Source organism: Girardinichthys multiradiatus, chromosome 22 (assembly GCF_021462225.1).
Source record: "Girardinichthys multiradiatus isolate DD_20200921_A chromosome 22, DD_fGirMul_XY1, whole genome shotgun sequence".
NCBI classification, from domain to species: domain Eukaryota; kingdom Metazoa; phylum Chordata; class Actinopteri; order Cyprinodontiformes; family Goodeidae; genus Girardinichthys; species Girardinichthys multiradiatus.
Window position 1 is genome coordinate 16,701,625 of NC_061814.1, and position 20,395 is coordinate 16,722,019.

A 20,395-nucleotide genomic window follows, 5' to 3' on the forward strand; every position below is an offset into this window, starting at 1 on the left:
CTAAGTTAGAGAACAACTTTATTCTCAAAAGCAATTTATTGCATGGAATCATCACTATCTTTTTGGTACTTAATAACTGCATAAAGTAAGTATTTGCTTTAAGTAAGTATTGTAGTATTTTCTTCAGTGAGCTGCATTTAAAAATACATCATAAAAAGGGTCACTTCTGTAATTAGCATCTAGAATAAGAGATTTGAACTTTCACAGTTAAATATTTGCCTTGAATATTGTTTATTTGTCTCAGGAAAAATTTATTTTTTCATTTTTGACCTACATCTTCTGCACTTAGTTTATCAAATTGATTCAGTACCATTTTAAAAACAGAACAACTTACAAGTTAACGCTTCAAAGTGTCGATGTTCAAATGTTAAATACTTGTTCTCTCTTGCTGATTCCTAATGCGTTAACTCTACCACTAGGGGGCACTGTAGGGACTTTTATGTTTGCAGTAGATGTCAGAATAACTGTTTATATTCTAATGTTGATGATTTAAGATTTTTTTTAAATAAAGTTGCTGTCTTTAGTAGTTTAACATATTTTTTTACCTGTTACCATAAAGCTCATAGTTGCTCAAACGTTTCATTACTGAAGCTGCAAATGATCTCCCTGACTCTCCATCACTCATTCTGGATTTTAAATGTTTTATCTTAGCTGCTAATATATTGTTTCCCTGTGCATAGTATCAGGTTTGTAACTACACCTCAACCGTAATCCGGTTTTGGAAGACCCGTTCATGACTTTGGTCACGGAAACAACTGGGGTCTCTTCCATGTTGTCTCAGCATCCCACCCAGTTGAATTAGAAACTTGTGTTTTTCCCAGCCTGCTTCAGGCTGGTCAGAGTTTTAGAAAGGGCAGCTTAAGAGCTGGCTGGTTCCCTATGACCCTCAGGCCTAAAACTAACCGCCCCTAATCTGGTTATGCAAGCTCCCCCATAGACACAAGATCACCAGAAAACAACCTTTAATCCTGGGAACAGGTTCCTACATGGTACTTCATTAGCAGAGCTAATCAGATGATTTGTTTACATCTGATTCAATTGCTCTTCTGTATGGAGCATTATTTTCACCTTGATCATGTCTGACAAAATCTCAATCTTTCTGGAAAAAAAAGAGGAAAACAGGTTAAGAGGTTAATCTGCTGTGTTTTAAACTATGTGAAAGTTACTGAAGGGATTTTCTTTATGTGGGTCAGGCTGTGTGTCAGAGTGAAACATCAGGGGAAAAAAGATTTGGGTTGGTGGCTTTATTTTGTGCATCTGTGTGTGTAGGATGTGTGAAAAGTGACATTTTTTTATCCACGGATAATTTAGCTGGAACTTGGCCAACATCAGGAATTCCACAATCCCTCTGGTTGCATAACTGAGTCACTGAGGTATTTACCAACCCACCCAGCACAGTCTCTGCCCGGGACCGAGGGAGTCCAGGGTATTCCAGGTGGAATGCAGATGTGGATGGTGGAAGACGGGCTATGCTTCGCATCAGGATCTGTCTCAAAGCTTTTAAATGTGGAGGAGGACAACACACATCTGGTAGACATAGAAGACAAAAACACAGAGGAGTTGAGCAATGAAAGGCTGTTAGTTTCACACATAGGTTTGAAAGTGCAAGTGAACGAGAGGAGGTGCCGTCCACAAACAGGGATGAAGAGTCCTGCTTTTGTTTTCCACCCTGGCAAATCTGATTAATACAACCCAACCAGTAGACCTAAAGGCGGTTTGTTTTGTTAAAAAAATGTTGATTATTTACTTCCTGCTGCTGATCCAGTCATGCATGGATCACAAGCTGAACCTCTGGTGGGGCAAGCCTATTAAATGCAGAGAATGAATAATGTGTTTTTTTCCAGGTTCAATGTTACAGATCTGATGACTGTATCGTGCTTCACCTCTAAACTGTTTCCTGTCTCGTACTAAATTATTTAAGGAGAGTTGCAAATTATAGAAAACCAAGGCCGCAATGAAAAACCTCAAAAGGATATGGCTAATAAGTTAAATATTGTCTGTGAAATCTACATATTGTAAGTTACAGAGTATGCATAAAAATGGCAAAACACATTTGCTTAATGTAATTATTGACATTAAGTGTAAATACAGTGCTTGAAAACATATTTTGTCATGTTACACCCCAAACCTTAACGTATCTATCAGGGATTTTAATGTGGTATGGTAACCGCATGAAGTATAAAAATCACACAAATTTTAGCATATTAAAATGACTGAGCAAATTTGGTAGATTGGCACAACAAACTACCTGGATTCAATACAACTGACCACATTCACTTATGGAGTCTTTGGGAAAAAGAGGTTGGGTATGCTATTCCTGCTTGACTTTAACTCCCTCAGCATTTCAGGGGGAGTAAAGATAACTAAATTTATCAGCCCCCTTTCTGTCAATATGGTGTGTTTAAAATGTCTCCACAAGTTTAAATCATCACATAATAACCAGAGCTAAAAAAAAACCTACAGTATGTTTTATATACACCTCATTTAGTTTTATTAATTGCACTGGAGGCCGAGTAAATGCCGAGTTGTGTGTGCTATTCAATCTGACATCGTCCCTTTGTTTTAAATTTAGCAGAACATGTGCTATTTCAGAGTTTTGCGCTTCAGCTGCAGTTGTAAAATACTGTGGCAAGTGGGATTTATTGGGGACAGGGCCCTCTGAATGCTTTAGTTCTTGACAGCCGATCAATAAAATCAACTCATGAAAGAGTGGCCACTGTTCTCTTTAAATAGATTGGAATTTCAGGCTGAGCAGTGTTTGACTTGCACTGGAAGCAGAATAAAAACCTTGCGACGTTATTTATAACAATTACAGTCCCAGGCATATATATATATATATATAAATGTTTTTTTTATTCCTATGATTTTGTCGGAATCTGAACCAGTCAGAGCTCGCCCCCCTGCGTCACCCCTCCTGTATGTGTGCCTGCTGCGTGAAAACGGAGCGCTGAGTTTCTGAGCTGATCGGGGGACGGAGGAGCAGGCGACCGCATCAATGTTTTCCCTCACGGACTGACGCTCCGTGCGCATCTCTATGAGGGTAAGTCCGTGTGCGTTTCTCATTAGACGCCCAGTGTAATGTGCAGACTGCTGACACAGGCGGCCAGATATAGAGGAGAGGGGAGATGGAATGCGTGGGGTGCCAACAAAGTGAACGGGGTGATCCTTGGCCTGCAAATTCACAAATGCTAATATCTAGTTTAAAGGGGCTTCTGTACAGTAAGTGGCGCTCCTGCTGGAAGCAAATAACGCTGACAAGGTCAGATGGGACCTGACTGGCGCATCATGTCGGTCAGTGTCTGGGGAGGAGCTGTGACGAAGGTCCGAGATCAGTGGGTCTTTTTGATAGGGCGATATGGCTGTCAGCCCTGGGCGACATGACTGGGAGGGCATCAAGGATCAAAAAATGTTATTTGCAGTTGCAACAAACAGTTTTCTATTGGTTATTTGCATGTCTAGACAATGTGGAGTGGAAAACCCCTTGTGTTGTGCAGAGTGTAAGACAAACAGTGTAAGACAATATTGTTGTGCAGGCTGATGACTGGTCTGGACTGCATTTGGCAATCTCTAGTTCAAAACCTGAAATACATCAGCTGGATCATTCAAAAGTTCTTTGAAACACTATTTGAGATTAGCAAAACCTTTATTCTATTTTAGTAAACCTACAAAAGTATCTATCTATCTATCTATCTATCTATCTATCTATCTATCTATCTATCTATCTATCTATCTATCTATCTATCTATCTATCTATCTATCTATCTATCTATCTATCTATCTATCTATCTATCTATCGATCTATCTCTCAGTTGTGTAGGGGTCAGTAGAAGGAGGGGTTCATCCAGGGCCCCATTCATGCAAGAATTGCCAATGGCTGAGAGCTGAAATCCAATATGTTATGTGAGACGGTCCGAATGCATGGAGCAGCTTTGATTTACCGTGTTCATAATAACCCCTGTATCGATGTTTGTGTTATGATAGCTGCACAGGACGTTGAAATAGGACTTCTGAACCACTGGAGCAGAGGTTGAGACTTAAACACAGTTGCATTTGATCCTTCACAGCAGGTGTCAGTGTGAGAATGTCGACCCTTGCTCACAACTCTCCACTGCAGCAGATAACATGAAAGCGCTCCAAGAATAGACCCTACTGAACTAAAAACTACTCTGTGCCATGTAAATACTGGACCGCATGTTGCCACTGACTGTTTTAAACAGGGGATAGGTTGTTGTAGTGGAAGTCAGTTTTCACCTTCAGCTTTTCACTCTCAGAAAAATAAGCTTGGCTAGATAAAGAGTTCAGTTTAGTTTATTCATATAGAGCTAATTCACAACAAATGTCATCTCAAGGCACTTTAAAAGACAGACTGGTCCAACAAATGTATGTAAAGTCCAATTAGGTCTAAATAAAGTTAAAATCAGTTCAGTCCATTTAAACGCAATCCCGCTCAGAGTCAAACCCATTTGGTGGCTCCATTTAGAAAAGAGACATAGCTAAACAGGAAAACACTATGCTAAAAGTAATTTCCCTGGAAACAAAGAACAACAACAAATAGTTAGCAATAATTGCAAATAATGCATAAATGGAGAGTAGCAAGAGAAAATGACAGCATACTGAAAAGCAGACAAGAGTAATTTTAAGATCATATGGATGTGCTGCATGTTTAAAGATGTCTTTGTTGTATTCCAACCCACCTGATTAATGAACCATCATCTTGTCATCTAACCTAGCCCAAGACTTTCAATGACTCTTTATTTAAATTAGCTGAGTTGAAGCAAGAAAACATCCTCGACAGTGGAAAGCAATTCTGTTCCTTGAAGCGAAGTGTTTTCCTGCTTGAATACATCTTTTTTTAATGAACGGGTATTTAGCAGATGTCTGCAGAATATGGTGACTGTGAGGAGATAATTAAACTACTTGCACTGGGTGTTTTAGAGTGGGGATCCCAATTAAAACATGCCAGACCCTGGCCCCTAAGGAGAGGAACTCCCCATCTCTGGTCTAAGACTGACATGACTAATGTTAAAACATCAATGAATTATCAGATATTTTATTGCCAGAAGATACTTAAAGTATCTGCATTCTGTCATGGTTATACGTGATACATTTTATCATTTTGGATATGACCTCTTGTTTGGACAGGATTAACATAGTCTTGTGCTTTTGGAAACTTTTTTTTTTTGTCTTTTACAGTTTATTAGAAAAATCATGGAAAGGGAAATCTAGGAAAAGAGTCTTAGAATAAATAATGTTCAGCATCATTACAATATTTAACTTCAAGCTGTTTCTAAGGGCCCATTACCTAATTCCCTGCCAACATTCCTGTGATAAAACCATTATCAGATATTTAGTTATTTTCTTCTCCCAGGGACAAAAAGACACATTTTATAAGTGAATTACAAAATTAATAGAATCCATCTTCAATCCATTATTCCTTTGTTTTTTCTCTTAAACTCTTTTTTAAGGTTTTTCCCATGTGTTTTTGTTGTTGCATATGTTTTCTTATCTCAGCTGTCTTGACTAAAAGGCAGTTGCTCCAAACATGTCGATGCGGATACTAGATAAAAGAGGTTTGTGCCCAAATCTGAGCTTTGTTGGTTTTTCCATCATAGTCTTTGTAAGGGTTACTTGTCCACCAATTTTGGTTCACTATAATGCGGCTGACGAATTTTATGAGGAAGTCGAGCCCCTAGCTTCTGCTTCTATACACTGGAAAATATAATCACAGTAGAGCTTATCGGCCTGTGCTTTAAAGCTCCTAACAGTGGATCCTATGGGGATTTATTTAAAACGTGTTAGTGCAGCCACCTTTTTTTTTTTTTTTATCTTGAGCCAGTTTTTTTTTTTATATAAATACTCAAGAGTTAATATTACTATGCAAGGCATTTTATAAAAGTCATTGTGCTTCTTGAGAGGCCATCCCACTATAGAATGTTGTTTTCAGTATAAGATCCTGAAAGCAAACAAATGCAAGAAATATTTCTAGCATGTCAATGTGTTACAGTTAGCATCATGCCTATTTTATGTTTTTTCAGGATTTGAAGATGAAAGTAGCTGATCCACTAACAAAGTGGCTTTGACAATAAAGTGTTTTAAACATACACGATTATGGGGTTAAAAAAGAGACAGTATTGGTTTATATGAAGTTTTGTTTTTCCAAATTCTTGTTTCTCTTGGAGGTAAAATGTGAACTTGACCTTTTTAAATAGCCCAGAGACACAGAAAAGTAATCATATATCGTCCCTGGCTAAAGTATTCATACCTGTTGAACTTTTTCATGTTGTGTCATGTTAGAACCCAAACCTGAATATAAATTGATTTTATGTTGACTGGCCACCATCAAGCAGTTTGTATTTGTAGGGGAAGGAAAATAATACATGGTTTTCAAAATATTTTACAATTAAAAAGCTGAAAGGTCCTGCACACATACTCACCCCATGATTCAGTGTTTTGCAGATCAGTCACAGCTTCAAGTCTTTTGAGGTACCAGCTTGGCACACCTGAAACATTTGCTCATGCTTTTTTTGCAAAAGAACCCCCCTACAAAAAAACATGTAATTTAGACATGTCTTAATCCAAAAAGACCCGTAATAAGATGTGTACATTGATATTAGACTCTGTATTTCCGTTCTTGCTCTGAAATCAGCTTTCAGCGCTGCTTTCTTTGACCCACTTTCACTGTCGTCCGTTTCTGCAGCTCTGTCCAAATACTTGATCTCCCACCAGCACCTTGTGTGCCGGGACAATTACGCCACTAAAATTAGAAACTCTGGTCTGAAAATCAGACAAGGGCAAAAGAACACAGCATATGGTGCAATGCACCAGAGTAATACGATGCAGGGTGGAGAGAGACCGGCTGATCCAGACTGGGTCATCATGACTGTGGTTTAAGCTAGATGTCTGCTGGTACATAAAGTCACTAATGCTGAGGAATCCCCAGGAGCTGCAAAAGCTGGGAGACGGGAGTGTACTTTTAATTTAAAAGGTTGCACCTGTCAGTTTACTGGTATTTTTCTGTGTGAAAGTGTTGGCCAGTGCCATTGTTTAAATTGTTTTGTCATTTAATTGGAGAGGCTGCTGGCATATCCATCATCTCTATGTGTTAGGCAGACAGAGCTAACTCTATTTCAAGGAATGACTCTCAAAGCTGCTCATGACTTATTGAAACATTTGCTATTTGATTACTGGTGGTTTTGGTTTTACATTTAATTTCTCTCCAGTTGTTATGCTGTTTGGTGAAGTCCTGATTTCTTTTTTTACATGTTCTTTAATACGCCTATTTATTGTAACTGGGTGCTGAACTGAATGTGGTCTTTCCCTGACACAAATTTATCTTCAGAGACTTTTATGAGTCCCTGAAGATGGACACTTTTAATCTTTTCTGATCTCCTGACTTCCCCTCATGTGGTTCAAGCTGGTTCCTGTTTCACATCTTGATAGACAAGATCCAATTGCTAATTGGCCAATTGGTACCAAATGTGAAGATATTCAAAATTTCTAGAAAGCATTTAGTGGAGACATCTCCACAACAACCACAGTGCCTTGCAAAAGTACTTATAACCCTTGAACTTTATTGTATCTTATTGGGCTTTTATGTGATTGGTCGTCAATAAGTAGTGCATAAGTTAGCCCCACTTTGGTTTGACACTCCTAAAAAAATACAGGGCAACCGATTGCCTTCAGGGGTTTGCTAGAGAACCTTAGTGGGCAAATGCATCATGAAGACTAGACCAAGGAACCAAGCACACAGGTCAGTGATAATGTTTTGGAGAAGATTAAAGCAGAGATTGGTTATAAAACAGTATCCTAAGCTTTGAATATTTAAAGGAGGGCTGTTCAATCAGTAATCTGAAAATGGAAATGAACACCTGCTAGGACATGGATGTCCACCTGAACTGATAAGAGAGTATTAATCATACAAACCACCAAGAGGCTCATGGTAAAATTTAACATTGCACATCTCCATGAACACGGCATCAAAGCTGTGAAGTATCGGAGGGGCAGCATCAAGATATGAGGATGCATATCTGTGCATGGATGCAGCAAAATACTGGGCAATCTTGGAAGATAACCAGCTGCAAAATACTTAATACTAGAGAAGAGGTTCACCTATCAGCAGGACAACAATCCAAAACGTATAGCCAGAACTACCACAGGATATATAAATCAGGGCGTATTCATACATTAGAATGAGCAAATCAAAGACCTAAATCCAATTGAGAATCTGTGTGCAAAGACTTAAAAATACACTATAATGGTCACAGATGCTCCTCCATCCAATCTGACTAGTTGGAGCTGTCCAGATGTGCAAAGCTGATGGAGACATACTCCAGACGACCTGCAGCTGTAATTGCAGTTTTACAAAGAATTGACTCAGGGGTTTGGGGGGGCTGACTACAAATGCCTACCAGATCTTTCAGATTCTTATTTGCACTCATGCACTATTTTGCCTAATAAAGCCCAGTAAAATACACTGAAGTATGTTTGTAATATGATAAAATACTAACGTGACAAAATGTACAACGTTTAAGGGGTATGAATACTATGGAAGTCACTGTATCAGATAGTTATTAAAACAAATAACCATGAAGATAGAGTGCTTCTGTGTTCATCTGCAAGAAACTGATAAATGCCTGTGGCTTAAATGGTTCACAATATTTGTTGAGTTTAGTTTAGACCTGCTGGAATGTGGTCTCAGCAGTTTTCATAAGCATATAATCTCAGTTTTGTTTTTAAATCTTGACTGAAGTATGTTGTACATAAACATTAAAGAGGATGTTGACTTTAGAGGGGAAGAATTTGGACTTTTACCAACAAATATCCACAGAGATTTCTATTAATCTCACCTAAATATAGTTTATTATACAATGAAAAAGAGATATTCTCATGATGTTTGTGTATGAAGACTATAAGGAATCAATCCAATGAAGAAAGCCATGTTTCATCAAGACTAAAGTTATGGTGATGTAACATCTTCCATTATGCCTGGAGGGAAACCCTCGGAAATAATCACATGTGTTTGCCATTAGAAACAAAAGACACTGAAAAACTTTAATACTGGTTTAATGCTGGGAATGAGAGAACTCGGGGGATTGGGCAGAATATTTTCTTCTACATTTTCTCATAATTTAAGTGCTTTGTCTGGAGAAGCCGTGCTTGTTGCACGTCAATCCAGTTCTGCATATGTTGTAAATTTTGCTATCCTAATTTCAAATCCCTGAGAGGAACGTATTGTGTGAAGTTTGCATCTTCTCTTTTTATCAAGTTTCCTATGTGTTTAAGCAATCCCTCTCAGAAGGAGGGGTTGCTGCATTTGGGGGCTCAGTGCAATAAACTAGGTGATAGATTTACTTTTTAACAACTGACAATATGAAGTAAATTTAAGTGTTCTATATTTAGCATCAAACTGGACTGCATATAACTAGATTTAAAAGAGTCTATAAGTGGTCTTCAAACGTTTTATAACAAGCACCACCTTAGTAAATGTTAAACTTTCTAAGTATCAGTGTCGTTATAATCTCCTTAAAACTATAGTACAACATGACCTTTTGTGTTTGTTGTTACAAAAACAAGACAAAAGGAAAAAAAACTTTGCATGGCATGATTGGTGGAAGGATTCCTGACCAACCCCAGGCTTAAAGTCCAATATGGCTCCTTAAATTAGTCACATGTAGAGAACAATAGAACTTTATATATTGAATATATGCTACTGTGTAGAAAATGCAGAGTAATTAAATGTTATTAGCTTGTTTGCTATTAGCATTCAGCCAGGTCACTGAACATATCAACAGAGGTGGGAAGTAACGAAGTACAAATACGTCATTACTGTACTTATGTAGCTTTTTTAGGTATTTGTGCTTTACTTATTTATTTTTTGGACAACATTTACTATTAGTACCAACATTCGAACACAAGTATCTGTACTCCCTACTCCTTTCATTCTCAAGACTGGCTAATTATTTCTAAATGTATTGATAACGATGTGACGTAACAAAACTGAGGAAAAATCAATTGCGCTGAGACAAGGCGTCAAGTGGGAGCACGGTTTGTGGCACAGAGAAAAACATTAACATCGACATGGATGAAGACAGTGAATTGGGAAACATTCCAGACGACACCAGAACAGATTCGGAAAAGCAAACCATTTCCCACCCATGGTCTTATTTAGGTGAACTCTCTAATGTTGTGGGTTTCAAGAATAATTGATAGCTCAATGCACTGTGTGTGTTTTAGCCAACCTAATAACTATGAGCTTGTGGCGTTCAATAATTCTTCGTCTAATCTGAAAAAAACACTTACAGCTAAATGTATTTTTAGGGCATGTTGTGAAGAGAAGAGGAAACTGTTCTATTTTGTGTGTCTAGAAACTTTTTAATGTTGTAGCATTAACAGAACAGCTATTTTGTCTCATTGAAGGTGAAAATCATTTTTTACCTTTGAACTTCAGTAGATTTCAGAACATGTACTTTTTACTTTTACTTAAGTAAAGGAGTTCAATCAATACTTTTATCAGAGTGTTTTTTCTCATAAGTGTCTGTGTCTTCACTTAAGTAAAAGAATGTGAGTAGTTTTGCCATTTTGGGATGTCAACCAGCAAATCCCACAAAATTAGTTTGGTTTGACGTTATTTCCAAATCATTTCAAACTAATATTGGTTTCAGACATAGATACCCTGAGTAAATACGCTGTTTTCTAACAATAATTTTATTAATAGACCATAAAGCATTGAACCTTCAGGGCCTGAACAGCTGGCTGTAATTGATGGAGTCATGAATTTTGCTTCCTATCAGAAACCCTGAAGGAGAATGTCCAGATATCAGTTTGTGATTGAGCTCAAACGCAATTAAGTTTTATAGCAAGACAAAACAGGTTGCTAATGCTGAAAACCCCTCTAATGTAGCTAAATAAAACAATTCAGCAGAGCAGAGTGGACTTAATCTCCCCAACGTTGATGTATTAGACACATTGCCATTTTAATGCAAATGCTGCATGGCAGCCTAGGGTGGTTAAACCAACATAGGGCCAGATTGGTTGAATTGGTTGAATGGCTTTTCTTAAATGAAGTCATCATTTGAAAACTGCTTTTTGTATTCATTCAGATTTTCTTTGTCTGGTATTCAAAATTGTTTAATGATCTGAAACATTTAAGAGTGTCAACAAAGCAAAAACAGAAGTCTGTGAAAGGGTAAATACTTTTTCACAGCGCTGTATTGATATTCATCCTTTCTTATTAGTAAGACATGTGAAAAAACACAAGTTTTGAGGAACACAAATTGAATGATGCATTTAGACTTCTTTTAGGTTTGTGGTTTCCTTCTGTCTGACATTACTTAACATAACCAGACAGCTGTATTACCAAATGACCAAAACCTTTGCATGTTATGGACTAACTTCAACGTGCTGTAATCAGCTTAAAAGAAGACAAGCATAATGCAAATTTAGGTGTTTATTTTAGTTATAACAATTGTACCGTGATAAAAATATTTCCAGATTTTTTCCCCTTTATGGCCACTGCAGATTTGAAGCCGTAAGTGGATCACCTAATTGGATGTCTAATTTTTTAATCAGATTTCATAAGTTTAAATTACATGGGGACAAGACTAAAACCAATAGGTGAAGGTGTTTCTTTACCAGATTATTAGACAATAACCAAATCATAGCATAAATATAATAATTTATTTTCCTTTCTCAATCCAAATGGGGGAACTAAACTCTTGCTTCAGTGTGTTTCTAGTTAGTGTGGTATTCTTGCGTGCAAGGGCATGATATATGTGGCAAATACTTCTAATTTAGTCATATGCGTGTCACGCTGCCATGCTGTTTTTGTGTCCAGTAGATAGATTTGCTCTCTTCATCTGAAATTACTTTGTCTCTTTCTCTGACTGAATCGGGCAGCTTTAGGGACATAATAGTGAATCATTTATTTGTTGTTGTCTTAGAAATTTGTTTAGTCTCAGATGTGCCCAAGAGGAACTATGTCAAAGCCCCCCACATGGTTCATTTTATGACCTTCTCATGCCTCTTTAAACATAAGAAGCCCCTTTGGGTCATTATATTTTTTAATATTTTATAATTTACAGTTAAGAAATATTTCTGATGTCAAACCCATCCTTTCTAATAATGACATTAAAACAGCTATGGAAGCATTAATTGTCAAGTTTAAACAACCTACAATACTTATAACATCACAAAAAGAAGAGAAAGACAAAGAATTAGTTATTTCACTCGCTGCGAGGAGAACGGACAGAGATGTGTTTTTCAGTTACAAATCTCCACCGCTCTGAAAAACATCTGTCCGACCCTCTCTTTTTATTATCTTTTCGGGGGTCCCTAATTACAAAGAACGTTACTCTCTTAGGATGGGAAAAACAGCTGCATTGTATACAGGTCATAAACACCATTATCTTTTAACAACACACTTCCACAGTCTCCTCCAATCTTAGGATCAGTGTGTTGTCTGTTCAGCACAATCAGCCTTCATCTTTTATGACCTCCTCAACTGCGGACTGCTTCCTTCTCGGCTCCATTTATGACCTTTGCCTGCAGACAAACTCATCACATCCTTTACTCACACAAACATCATGAAAGGTTATAAAATCAAATAGTCAAATTAAAGAATAGGAGAAATATATAAGATAAATCTATTCAATTATTCCAACATTTCCTCCTTGTTTATCAAAATATTTGCTCATATTCTCATATTACTTAGCCACTTCTTTTGGATTTTTTTTTAACTGTAAGATTATTTCCATGAGTACAAAGACAATTATACTCAGAGGCACTTACTGACATTTAAATCACAGATTCATATAAAGATGGATCTGGGTACAGGTCAGAAAAGTGGTCAGTCGCATCCTCATCATCTTCATCATCCTGATGTTTAAGTAACGGATAGAGTTGGGTAACTCTGTCTTCCATAGGAGAAATAGCTGTGGTGATAAGACGGTTAAGCAGAGAACGAAGGCAGGGAATACAACAACATCCACACAATGTCAAAATTGCAGCAAACACTGCAAAGGAAATTATTACTGATGATACTAAAATTTTATACTTCCCAAATACATCCAGCCAGGAGTCCCACATCGAGGTGTCTACTCCAGAATGCTCCTTCATTTTGTCATTTAGAGATCTCAAACCTTCTATGGCTTTAGTGAGGCTGCTATCAGCAGCAGTGTTGTTAGATATAAATGTGCAACATTTTTCTCCAAAAATGGCACAAACTCCTACTTTTTCAGCTAACAACATGTCCAAAGCAATTCTATTCTGGAATGCCATCAGGGAAGTTGAAGCCAATCGGTCATGGACAGTTTCAAACCCGCTTTGTGTCCAATGTCCTAGTTTTTGAACATTGTAGTGAATATAGTTGATCCTGTCTACGTTTTTGTTCATCGTACACCACTTACAGATACATGATTCAAATCTTGCAGCTACTTGATCAGTTAATTTATCTTCATCTATAGCATCTCTGTATGTAGAGTCTCCCTCAGTCTGCCAAGCTGCTTCTCTGCACTTTCTATTACGCCAATCATGTGTGATTACACTAGATAGTCCATCTGTTACTTCATCTACATAGAATATACTGAAACTGGTAACAATAAAGTAATTAGAGCACAGAGTCCTGTTACATTTGAAGGCAATCGATCAAACAACCTGTCGTCAGCACACCACCACCAAATGTCTCCTCTAGAGACTGGTTTAAAATACTTATTTACTTTTACAATTGCAGTACACCATACTGCAGTGAGATTTCCTAATTTATTGCCTCTCTCTGTCATATTTATACATGTGTAGTTTCCAGTGGTGACCCGTTTATGGAATACTGATTTATCCTTATCTGCTGTAGTTACAGGAAAAACAGAATCCCAGTGCTGACACATTTCATTAAATTTAGTTTGATTCATTACTTCCATCACACAGGGTTGTGGTATCACAGCTGGAATTATTTGTAACAAAAGCCTGGGACACAACACAATCTCTTTTAGTCATGTTAGCCGCTTGCTCTACCATCAATAACCAGGTATTATTTGTTCCTGATACTCCAGTAATAACCTGGAACTAGTCATCTGTGGTTAAGTTTCCTAACATAATTTGTACTCTCTTCGCTTTGTTCCCTGGATTACATCATCAGCTTTATGGAGCTTAAACAACTTCTTTTGATGACTAGCATAAGCAGTGGTGCACCACTCTGGTGTCCAATTGTTTCCTTCATCAGCTACCATCATGGACCATGAGGTGTCTCTTCTGTCATTAGTTAAGTACCATTTATAACTTCTATTTTCCTGCCCTTTCCTTCCTCGTTTGGTCAAGCTAATGAGTGGGATCAGCACCACAGCTATGGTATTAGATTTCACGCACACTTGAATGCCATAAGTATAACAAGTTTGTTTAGTACACATGGTTAGATTATCTTGACTGGTTCCCAGAAGTACCAGAAAAATAAAAAAATCAATATGAGAAAAAAAATAAATAAATACCCAGCAACGGAAAGCATTGTTCATCCATCTCATTTTGGCTCCTCTAAGTGGTTCCAGTGTCTTAATTTTCTTCACTGAATTTCGGGTCTCTCCAGCCTCTAAATGTCTGGGTCCACCCTATTATCAGTCTGTAAATCACTTCCCCTGGCGGAGCTTTCAACCGAAATGACCTTTTTTACAATGTGTAAGGTGAATCCAGGTTAATCTCTCAGCTATTTTTACTGCTGTAGGAGTGGTTAATAATACCTAATATGGGTCGTCCCACTTAGGTGAAATACCAATGTTTCTTTTCTACACTCCTTATTAACACCCAGTCTCCTGGTTCCACTAGTTGGTTTTCCTGCTGGGAAATAGAACATTCCTCATTAGTTTGAATTTGTTTCTGTTACTTTTCTAACATACTCCTCATCTAATCAGCTAGGTTAGTTTCTTCATCTAACTCCCACTTATCCCTGAGGTGCTTGTAATGTTTAGTTGAAAATAGTTCTATCCGTTTAGAAAATGCATCTATAATGACTAAACAGAACTTTTTCCCTTCACTGTGATTTAACTCAATAAAATCCATATGAATTGTTTGTAAGGGGTATTTTGGTTTTGGAAATTGTCCCCTTCGTGGTCTTAAATTCCCTTGTGGACTATGTTTTGCACATATTAAACATGTTAAAAAATTTTTTTTAATAAGAATTAAGAATTAAATCCATATGTTATATAATATTAATATATATCTCTCCTACCCTTCCTCCCTGTTGAGACATTGAGAAACACGATGGCTCAATATTGCCGCCCATTTATATAGGTTGTTTGGTAGGACAGGTTTATTATCTGGTCAAATATAGTTTTCATCTTTTAATGCAGCTCCATGTTTTTTCCACATTTCTATCTCGGTAGTGGGCTTTGTTGTTACATTTCCTTTAACACTGTATCTTTTATCACCAATGCATATCCTGTTTGTATCTTCCCTTTTTTGGAGAAGTCATTCACGTAGACTATTTTGTGATCCTGCAAATCACTTCTAGTTTTTGCTTCTTTTTCTGCTAATTCTTGACAATCATGTTAATTTCCATCTTCAGCTTCTACACTCCATTTCAGTTCAGACGTCATTTTCAACTCTTCCTCATACATTAGTTCGTTCAATGGAGCTACTATTTCTGCATAATTTAGCACCCAGTTTCTACAATTATTAGTTAGTCCAAGGAAGGACATCATTTGCTTTTTTGTTACTGGTTTTGGAGCTTGTAATATTGCAGTCTTTCTTTCTTCTACAATTGTGCGTCCCCCTGCGCTAAGATTGTGGCCTAGGTATTTAACCTCATTTTTACACAACTGAAGTTTCTTTTTACTGACTTTGTGCCCTTCTTCTGCTAAATGTTTTAATAATGCTATTGTGTCATTTTTACAGGTCTCCTCATCAGGAGAGGCTAATAGCACATCATCAACATATAATAAAACCTGAATACCTCCTGGAGGATCAAACATGGCCATCCTTGCACTCATTACCTGAGAGTATATAGTTGGACTTTCACAGTAGCCTTGAGGTAGTCTGGTATAAGTATATCTTTGTCCCTCAAAGGTGAATGCAAACCAGAACTGACTATCTTTATCTATAGGTACAGAGAAAAATGCATTGCTTATATCAACTACAGTAAATATTCTAGCATCTGGTCTTAGGGAATTTAATAATGTATAAGGATCAGGAACACATGGTGCTTTCTGAACAACTGCATTATTAACTGCCTGTAAGTCTTGTACCATGCGCCATCCTGTTGATGGAGCTTGTTTTTTAACTGGAAAAATATGGGTGTTACATGTTGAGTCCTCGCATTTTATTATCACCCCTGCAGTTATTAAATCCTTTATTACTGGTTTTATTCCTTCACGTGCATCATGTTTCAAAGGGTATTGTTTTACACTGGGCCTGTATTCTGTTTTTGCTCTAATTTGGACAGGTACTGCTCCTTTTACTAAACCCACATCAGTAGGGTCTGTTGATCATAACTTATCAGGAACTTCACTCAAGAACTGTTCCTCCTGTTCAGTAAGGAATATTTCTCATTGTTACTTTGTATGCAAATGTATCCCTTTTTACACTGTCACTGTCCAAAATAATAATTTTCTAGTTAATCCTGTGGATGCACTAATTTCTGTATTCATTGTTGTTGCAAACCAGTCTGTGGCATCTTTTCCCCTCTGCACTATTCTTCTCATGTCCTGCCACTTGAGTTCATCCTTGAATAAAGATATGTGTGGAGGTGTCCACATTTTGCAGAGCTTCCTTGTGTCTTCCGTTAACACTACTTCAGCAACTGACGTACTGAGTTCTGCTTTTCTCTTTACTACAATATGTCCTTCTGAGGTTAGAATTAATGCTAACCCCAGATGTAGTAATCCATCTCGTCCCAATAGATTTACCGGACACTCAGGGAACATTAGAATAGATAGCTGGCATGACTGTCCATTGGGATCTCTTATCCAAACTGGTTCAGACTCACAGACTTGTGTCAATTTCCCACTAGCTGACCTTACTGTTATTTGCTGATCACTAAGTCTGGAATTTGGGATTGTTTCTCTACAGGTGGTCCTGCATGCTCCGGTATCACAAAGAAAAGTAATTGATTTTCCATTCAGCAGTAAGGTAACTTCAGGTTTTATGCCATCTAGGGAGAGAAGGTCCTAGAAATTTAGGAGGACATCCTGCCCCTGTGTTTTTGGTTTTTTGTTTTCATCGGTGTCTGAGGTACAAGGAACAATTTCACTTATTTTCTGTCCTAGTCATGCTGAATCATTATTTCTCCTCTCAGGACAGTCTCTGGCCATATGTCCTTCTTTCCCACAACACCAACACCCTGAGGTGTATTGTCTGTAATTTCCTCTGCTCACTCCTCCTCTCTGACACCTGCAGTTTTGTCCTCTGCCTCTAAATCCTCCTCTTCCTCTGTTGTTTTGATAATAAATCTGTTCTTCTTCTTCTTCTTGCTGAAAAAAGGTGTTGGCTATCTTTTTTTAAATTTTTGTATCCTTCATTACTTTTCTGCATGGAGGGCATGATTAACATAGTCTTCTAGATTTGCTGTGGGGAACCCTATAAAATGTCTCCTTACCCAGGTATTAATTGCATCCCTGGAACCAGCATGTAGTGCATTTTTTAATTGCTGTCGATAAGCTCCTTGCTTGTTTTCATCTTCTTGTAGACCACTATGTATTTTAAACACTTTTGTCAGTCTAATCCTATATTCTTCAAAGGGTTCTTCCTCTTTTTGTTTCACTCAGGCTATTTCTGCGTAGTCAGCTCTGCATCTGTACCTGACTGTAAGCCTATCGATTAATCCCCTCACTCTGTTTGTTCTGCTGTTAAAAATAGTAAAATATTTTCTAAGGTTACACAGAGAAAAAAACGTGTCATGCCATGAACCTCCGTGACACGCTGTATCAACAGCCTTCAGCGTCTCAAAACAATAATAACAAAAATAAACAAATAAAACATACATGAGGTACAGCCATGGTGGGGATGGATTTATTCACCAAAGGGACTCATTTTAGCCCATCCAATCCTGTCAAACCTCATCAGATCTTTGGTACAAAACAAAAACTTTCCACCTACTCTTTTTACTCCCTTCTTCTGTCCTGCTGTTCTACTTTGCAAGTCCATCAAAAATTACTTCTTAGCCCTCTGACCTTTTCTGCTTTCCACAAAAACGTTCATTCTTATCTCTTGCATCACATCTCTCTCTTTTTAGTTACTTTTAGCTAATAATCTACATCCTCATAACCTTCTTTGTCCATTTTTCTTAAATCACGTTTACTTTTAATGTACTTTTAATTATTGCATCCTATAGATCACCTAATTTTTTAGAGTTTAAACGACCATCATAATGATATGTGGTTATCCATTTATCTAAATATTTTAATTTTAATATTTTAATTTGATCCTGTGCTTCTATAAATTCTTTTTTTTTTTATTTGGTCCAGCATATAAATACCTAGGGTATTCTAAATGCTGGATTATTCTGCTCAGTAGGGTGACAGAAAAATCTCCTTTTGTGGTAATTCTCACTTCAACTCTTTCGAGTGGAGAATTCTTGCCTTTGCATCCACAAACGTTAGTCACTTTCCATCCTACTGCTTTGGTATGAGGTAAAACCTAGTGGTTTAAACCCTCCATTCATTTCTCACATGCACACATTTTTAAACGCGGAATTGTCTTAGTATTTTTTGTTTAAATACTTAAACGCGGACTCCACCGTCCTTGAAACACGGAATTTTCAGTATTACTTCTTAATACTTTTTCAGGACTCCGCCGTCCTACTTTTACCTGTTAGGACCTAGGATTCACAGGGTTTTATTTGACGCAATGACCCCCAGTCATTCGTCACACTTTTTTAATCCAAATTCAACTCACCGCTTTGTCCTCTCCTCTCTCAGAGTTCCGTCAGCCGTCAGACCCCAGCGGGCAGGCCGAGATCCAGTCCCGGAAAGGGTCTGTGAGTCTGATAAGACTTGCCGTGCGCACGGTCTTACTGGTATCCACCAACCCGCTGGAATCATCAGGCGTAATTGGAATCCGGCTCCGAAGGACCAAATTAATGTCAGGTTTAAACAACCTACAATACTTATAACATCACAAAAAGAAGAGAAAGACAAAGAATTAGTTATTTCACTCGCTGCGAGGAGAACGGATAAAGATGTGTTTTTCAGTTACAAATCTCCATCGCTCTGAAAAACATCTGTCCGACCCTCTCTTTTTATTATCTTTTCTGGGGTCCCTAATTACAAAGAACGTTACTCTCTTAGGATGGGAAAAACAGCTGCATCGTATACAAGTCATAAACACCATTATCTTTTAACAACACACTTCCACAGTCTCCTCCAATCTTAGGATCCGTGTGTTGTCTGTTCAGCACAATCAGCCTTCATCTTTTATGACCTCCTCAACTGCGGACTGCTTCCTTCTCGGCTCCATTTATGACCTTTGCCTGCAGACAAACTCATTACATCCTTTACTCACACAAACATCATGAAAGGTTATGAAAATCGAATAGTCAAGTTAAAGAATAGGAGAAAATATAAGATAAATCTATATTAAATTATTCCAACATTAATGGCCTCATGGATAGTTTGTTGCATTTGTTTTTGTAATTTAACATGAACCAGTGACTGTATTCTTGTCTGGTCCTGGATCAAGACTCTACAGCAAGACTCCTCAACTTAAAGCTGAGAAAATATAGCCTGACCCCTGTCTCTCTCCGCTGGCTATCAGAATGTGTAAAACAGATTTTAAAATTATTTTTGTTTGTTTTAAAAGCATAGCATGGGTTGCCACATAGATATACAGTATATCTAAATTCCCCTGTCCGCAATCCTAAATCATCTAAACATCACTTTAGTTGTTTCTGGTTTTAAATTAGATAGTAGGAGAGATTGGGCCTTTACAGTACCAGCCTCCAAGCTTTGGAACAACTTTCCACTGTCAATCAAGTGTTCTTGTCCACAAAAATCTTTATAATAGAACGTAGGAGATGTTTATTTTAATTTTATTTTCTTGGCTTTACAGTGCCTTGCAATAGTATTAACACCCCTTGTACCTTTTGACATTTTATCACGTTGCACCCCAAACTTTGATGTATTTTATTTAGATTTTATGTGGTAGACCAACACATAAGAGTACATAATCGTTAGGTGGAAGAAACATGATACCAGATGATTTTCCAAATATTTTACTGAACAAATCTGAAAAGTGTGGTGGGTTATTATTCAGCCTCACCTGAGTCAGTCACTTTGTTAAACCACTTTGATAGATATATCTCTACCAGCTTTGCAAATCTATACAATTTGGACTGAAAGTGTCTGGCTGAGAGTGATGAGGTTCACCTTCCTTCTCCTCTGTTTGAGGTCTTTGGCAACTTATAAACGTTTTTCCATCCATC

General features: G+C 37.6%; 1 protein-coding gene across 1 annotated transcript in view; it reads left to right on the forward strand.

The window, feature by feature from the left end:
- Window positions 1-2,892: 2,892 nt before the first annotated feature.
- The window catches only part of LOC124859392 (equilibrative nucleoside transporter 1-like), a 54,000-nt gene continuing 36,497 nt past the window's right edge, over window positions 2,893-20,395 (forward strand). The window contains exon 1 of the mRNA XM_047352148.1: window positions 2,893-3,040. The gene's annotated coding sequence lies outside the window, so the exon portion shown is untranslated. The remainder of the gene's footprint in view (window positions 3,041-20,395) is intronic.